Raw genomic sequence first — 7,172 nt, forward strand, 5'->3', positions numbered from 1 at the left:
CTTCCTTTTTTCCTCTATTTTAACCTCTGGCCTACAATTCGCCTTCACTCAGTGTTAGATATTCTTTATTATCAACTTTCCCGCGTTGTTTGTTTAGTTTCCAAAAGAATGGTTTGTCCTACATGTTCAGTAAGTAAATAAAACCTGGTTCTCTTATCCTTCAGTTTATTATGAGGCTTCAAAATAAACCCTGTATTATAAACTGTTCAGTATGCAGTATGTTTCTATTTCTCTTATGTATGTTTGTCTATGTTTGTGTGTGTGTGTACATAGAAATCAAGAAAACCGGTGAGTAGTATAAAACACAGAATTCTGTACTTCACTGTAAAAGTATTTGTAACGTCTTGTTTCATTTCACTGCAACAAAAGTCTTTATTGTACTGTAATAAAATAAGAACATTTTTGTTTAGCTGTAACACGGTATCCTTTAGTCTCGTTTGAAAACATCATAACTTTTGTGGGTGATCTCGTGCGCTAACTTTACCAGTGCGCTAACTTCTTAACCAGAATGATACAATAAAACAAAGCTTTAATTTTACTGTAATACTTACGGTAAAAGCAGAAACTATTGATGTAACATCACAGAATAACACAAATTTTGCGCTTTCGGGCTGTTGAAACGAAATGGAAATCACATTGCAGGATTATTCTCAAGATGCACGGCTGTTGGATGGAGTAGGACTTGACGTAGTGATATCAACTTTAAAAGACACACGGAGATTCTTCATCCTAAGGAGAAAACATATTAGCTTAGAGTGAAGGTAGCTTGTCAACACTGCCAACTATTTAGCCTACTCTTCTCTGACCGAATAGTAAGATTTCACTGTCACACCTATAATGCACTCTCAACTCCAGCCACGGACATTGACTGTTTTTACGATAATCACGGAATATTAGATTCATAGTACGGCACCACAATCATTTGGCCACGCTGATATATATACTTAGAGCTAATGCAATACTGTAAGTCTAGAGGTTGTGTCACATCATGCTGGATGAGAAACAGACTACTAATAATTAGTAATGTGGAGAAAACCCACTTGTAGAGAAATATATATATGTACAAATATGTATGTAAAGATATATATATATATAAAACGGCTCGTTTGGGTTGAGAAAGTTTTTTTACGTAGAGGAGCGAACAACGTTTCGACCTTCTTCGGTCATCGTCACGTTCACAAAGAAAGGAAGAGCCAACTGACCGGAAGCTGACCACATGTTTGAAATGGGTTGTGTAGCTGAGTTTCGGAATGTAGAGGGGCGTGCTTAGATGTTTGAATATATAATTTTATATTATTTATTATATTATTATTATTTATTATATTATTATTATTTATCATATTATTATTATTTATTATATTATTATTATTTATCATATTATTATTATTTATCATATTATTATTATTTATCATATTATTATTATTTATTATATTATTGGTATTTATTATATTATTATTATTTATTATATTATTATTATTTATCATATTATTATTATTTATCATATTATTATTATTTATCATATTATTATTATTTATTATATTATTATTATTTATTATATTATTATTATTTATCATATTATTATTATTTATTATATTATTATTATTTATTATATTATTATTATTTATCATATTATTATTATTTATTATATTATTATTTATCATATTATTATTATTTATTATATTATTATTATTTATTATATTATTTTAATACAGGTATAAAGGTGTTCCTTTATATTGGTTTATTTTGGGCTTGAGTTGTTGTATAAGTAAGGCTTCTTTAATTTTGCGTTTGTTTATGTTTGTTTCTTTATTTAGTATTTGAGTGTTTTCTATGGTTTATGTTGTGTTTATTTGACTTGCAGTGTTCGAAAACATGTGAAGGTGACTTTATGTTCTTTAAATCTGGTTTCCATTTTCTACTTGTTTCTCCAATATAGAAGTCGTGGCAGTTATCACATTGTATTTTATAAATAATGTTGGTGTGGTGTTTGTCAGTGTAGTTTTTACAGTATAGACCTCAGTTTTGTGCTTGGTTTTGAATAAATTTGGTATTAACTGGAATGTCATATTTTGTTACTAGTTTTGCCAAATGTTGGTTATTTGTTTGCTGATGTCAGGAATATATGGTATACAGCAGTATATGGTTTCGTGATTTTTTTTTGATTCGTGAGCTGTATTTACTTTAGTTGGTTGATTTTGCTTTTTTTGTCTAGGTGTGTGCGTATAATGTTTTCTACGGTTTGTGGAGGGAACTTATTGATGTTGATGAAGTATTGTTTTATTTTGTCTAATTCATCGTTAATTTTATCTGGTGAGCATAGTTTTATGGCTGTGTTTATTTGGTTTCTTAGAATGTTTAGTTTTTGTTTTGTTTCATGTGCTGAGTCCCAAGGAATGTATAGTCCAGTATGGGTGATTTTCGGTGGATTTCTGTTTTGAATTGTGTGTCAGTTCTTGTAATTTTGAGGTTAAGAAATGATATTTGATTGCTTTCTTCCTGTTCACATGTGAAGTTAATGTTGGGATGTATAGAGTTAATGTGATTGAAAAAAATTAAGTATGTGTTCTGTATATGTGAATCCCGCAACCGTGTCATCTACATATCTGTACCAGTATAGTGGTGGATGTAATGCTGTGTTAATTGCTTGTGTTTCAACTTGTGTCATAAAAATATTGGCTAGAACTGGTGATACTGGGTTGCCCATGCTATAGACATTCCCAAGGACCAGTTATCAACCTTCATAGAATTCACCACGATAAAGACAAACTTCATGTTCAACAACCACAACTATATACAAACAAATGGCCTAAGCCAAAGAATAATAGGTTTCGTTTACTGTATTGTAAAAACTCTGTTGTCAACACCTATCTGTTCACAAATGTGCATTAACACGTCGGCTGCCATGTGTTCCACCGGTGGGTCACAACGGACGTCATGAACCACGTGACACACCTATGACTCACATACCACAATTAGTTTCAAGTAGCTAATCACATATAGTATAGTAACCACTATGTATAATAGACACCTGGGTTAAGTAAAAGAAAAGAGATGTTGCCTCCATGGTAGGAGTTATTAATACGACTGGTGGCAGCGAACGCATTTAAAAAGTTAAAAATAAATTAACTGTAAAAAATACAATAAAACTGTCACTTGGTAAACTTCTATAACAGAATATTGTTATTAAATAGCTACAATAAATTTACGTGAAATGATAGTATCATGAATACTGATTAGAAAAAGAAAGATACGAAAACGTCAACAAAAATTGTTGCTATGAGATATAGTCTTGCCATCTAGTGACCAATAATGAAAGCAATAAATTTTTTATTTGCCAATAAGTGCAGAATGAGTTTCATATGGTGAATATATTTTCCAATTGTACATATAAAATGATTCAGATTAAGAACAAATCAAGCAGTTTATTAAAATTAAGGTGTGTTTGAATTATTAGCAAGAAATAATTAATATACATATGTCCACCTAGATCACTACGTATCGTAAAAACACACACTACAACACTCGATAATAAATGCAGTTGTCGATTGTTGTCGTTTCAGTTATAAGTTTTTAATTGTAGGTAGCGCTGTAACACTCAAGAAATGCGGGTTTGGATAAAATATTTTTTTTCTGAAGTGTGGTTAGACATTTCTTAACACAAATTTTATAACACTTGAGAATTAATAACACCTACAGGTCAAGTTTGTCATCTTAGGTCATTGTCGTTTCATTTTCCTCAGCAACGTTTCGCCATACGGATAAGTGTTAGCATGTGAGCATAGTGAGTTTGACCGTTTCATCTTTGGGCCCGACATGACCAGATGGTTAAGGCACTCGACTCATAATCCGAGGGGCGCGGGTTCGAATCCCTGTCACACCAAACATGCTCACACTTTCAGCCGTGGGAGCGTTATAATTTAACGGTCAATCCTACTATTCGTTGGTAAAAGAGTAGCCCAAGAGTTGGCGGTTGGTGGTGATCACTAGCTGCCTTTCCCTCTAGTCTTACACTGCTAAATTATGGACGGCTAACGTAGATAGCCCTCGTGTAGCTTTGCACGAAATTCCAAAACAAACAAAAATTCTCACCCTACAAAGGGCACTACATTGTTCAAGATGGTTCAGAGAAAAGATACGGCAGTACAGAACATGAAATGTTATATCGTTTTTTTTTCATCAGGCGTTTCGCGAGAGTTCTCAGACCTGCTGCGTTTCCTCTGCTTAATGATCCACTGAAATAACATTTCGAAGAAGGACAACTGGAAAACATCAAATGAAATCTTGAGAAGTGTTGTAGGGGACCGAGCTGTTTAAGATAGTTAGAGAACTTATAATGGTGGTTCTCAGTTTGCCCTTGAAGAAGAAATATCCATCTGATGGCCCGGCATGGCCAAGCGTGTTAAGGCGTGCGACTCGTAATCTCAGGGTCGTGGGTTCGCATCCCCGTCGCGCCAAACATGCTCGCCTTTTCAGCTGTGGGGGCGTTATAATGTGACGGTCAATCCCACTATTCGTTGGTAAAAGAGTAGCCCAAGAGTTGGTGGTGGGTGGTGATGACTAGCTGCCTTCCCTCTAGTCTTACACTGCTAAATTAGGAATGGCTAGCACAGATAGCCCTCGAGTAGCTTTGTGCGAATTTCGAAATCAAACAAACAAAGATCCATCTTTCGAAAGCGCTAGGGTTATAATTTTTTTAAAAATCATTTTTATAGTATCGTTATATTTTTTTGTTTTTCATACTTAATACTAAAAACCTTAGGACTAAAGATTTGTTTGTCTGTTTTTGAATTATGCGCAAAGCTACTGGAGGGTTACCTGCGCTAGCCATTCCTAATTTAGTAGTGTAAGACTAGAGAGAAGGCAGCTGGTCATTACTACCCACCGTCAACTCTTGGGCTGCTCTTTAACTAACTAATAGTGGGATTAACCCTTACATTATAACGCCCCCACGGCTGAAAGGACGAGCATATTTGGTACGACAGGGATTAGAACCCATGACTTTTCGAATACGAGTTGAACGCCTTAACCCACCTGGCCATGCCGGACCTAAGGACTAAAGAACACATTTTAAGCAGAAATTTCTAACAGGGTGATTGACCTTTGAAATGATGGACGTTATTTGATAAATATTTGTGTAATATATAACATTCAATGTTTATCGGATGGGACGTCTTACACGGACCAACAGGTCCCTTGTTGTCCTTAATTTATACATATATATGATTGTACCGTTGAGAACGTTTATTACCATACAGTTTAGTCCTTTCTTAAAACATATCTCCCTAGTGGTTTATTTGAGAAATAATCATACAGTTTCATGGAATCTCGCACGTGTTTGTACTCTCCATCGTTTGTCAAGCTTCGGTAATAAACCAGATAAATATGTTAAAATATTAGTCTTTGAGGACTAACTTACGAAAGTAACTCAGGTAAATTAGTCCGAAAGACTCCCTCTACAGTTGTTACTTTGAACTAGACACTTAATGGCTGTTCCGCTTTTGTTTGTCTGTCAGAAACATTCTGTCTCGCACCCTAACACCCAGCGGTACAGAGGTGAGTTTGTGTGTTTGTTCGGAATTAAACACTAGGCTGTGCTGTCAGAGTGGGGGGCGATAACCCATAACTCATGACAACAAACAAAATTCTGTTTCAATGATCCATCTACAGAAGAATGATAACCTTGTCAATAGATGGCGCGCTAAGCACAATTCTTTTCCTCTCGTTGATGTCAGTGGCCTACAGATAAAGTATATTTACACACACTATCAAATAGCGGATTGTAAGAGCTGTGTAGAAACATTCACACACACTGTCAAACAACGTATTTTAACACATATACTGTAAAACCAAATACATAAATGTTTTAGGACACGCACTACATAACGTAGGCTCTGCTCTTTGTCATTCATTCACTCACACACATAAATTCTGTGTGATCGTTACGAATTATTTGGATCAACATCTTAAGGCAGTTTTAGTGGACTCATTCAGAGCAAACTAATTTGGGGTATTCACATTTTATTCGTTTGAGAAACTCTTGTAGATTGCAACTAAACAGAAGTGTCAGTTTACAATTCAGGGTCGTAAAAATTGCATTCTATAGTCGCTGTAACTATACAGCAAAATCTACATAAACCACTAAAACTGTCCCTCGGTTTCACTTACCATAATTCTTGTTATATAGATCTCACAGTATGGGCAAGGAAGAACAGTGGTCTATTTCAGTTTAACTCTTCTATCCACGTGGCTTTAAGTTGCAGGAGGTATTTCAACCGTCCCTTGCTCTTTCAATGACAGAACTATTGGGTACACACCTTGGCAAGAGAAAGACAAAAAAAATAGCGCGTGCGAAATGTTCTACTCTTATCTTTATCTCGTTAGGAGGCGGGTTGCAGATGTGGATACTCGAAAAGCAACAGTCGTTTTTGTTATTGGTTTGATAAGAAATCGATTAAACAGTTTCGAATAGAATACATCTACTTCAAAATTTGTCACCATATTCGAATAACATCCGTTTATTTGTTTTGGACATTTGATTAAAACGTTTTTCTTGTATTAGCTTTTCTGCTTCACCAATCTTTCTCGTGCAGGGATATCTGGCAATGTTTCCCATTATCCTCCTCACCGATAGCAAGTCTCGCAACTTACAACGCTTAAATTCGGGTTTCGATACGGAGCGCTGAGTAGCACTCAGATAGTCCACTCTGTTTCACTGTGCTTAATAATCTGATTATAACTTATTTATATCATTCTGTCTCTGCCGTGGCTCAGTAGAAAATCTGGCGCTAAAAACTGGTTTGTTCGTTTGTTTTTGAATTTCGCGCAAAGCTACACGAGGACTATCTTCGCTAGCCGTCCCTAAGTTAGCAGCGTAAGACTAGAGGGAAGGCAGATATTCATCACCATCCACCGACAACTCTTGGGCTACTCTTTTATCAATGAATAGTAGGATTGACCCTTACGTTATAATGCCCCCACGGCTGAAAGAACGAACATTTTTGGTGTGACGGGGATTCGAACGCGCGACCCCAGATTACAGAGTGGAGTGCTTTAACCACCTGGCCATGCCGGGCCCGTCACTAAAAAATTGGATTTTGTTGCTTGCAGTTAACAAAGTAGAAATATCCCATGTTTTGTTTGACGCTTTACGGTTACAAACAAACACTGTGTGT

General features: G+C 35.5%; 1 protein-coding gene across 1 annotated transcript in view; it reads right to left on the minus strand.

Annotated features, from left to right (window-relative positions):
• LOC143228624 (uncharacterized) overlaps positions 1-6,307 on the minus strand; it is a 30,037-nt gene extending 23,730 nt beyond the window's left edge. Inside the window, exons 1-2 of the mRNA XM_076459851.1 lie at positions 6,166-6,307; positions 552-729 (exon numbers count right to left, since the gene is read on the minus strand). The gene's annotated coding sequence lies outside the window, so the exon portion shown is untranslated. The remainder of the gene's footprint in view (positions 1-551; positions 730-6,165) is intronic.
• Positions 6,308-7,172: the final 865 nt, after the last annotated feature.

This window comes from Tachypleus tridentatus, chromosome 10, assembly GCF_004210375.1.
Source record: "Tachypleus tridentatus isolate NWPU-2018 chromosome 10, ASM421037v1, whole genome shotgun sequence".
NCBI classification, from domain to species: domain Eukaryota; kingdom Metazoa; phylum Arthropoda; class Merostomata; order Xiphosura; family Limulidae; genus Tachypleus; species Tachypleus tridentatus.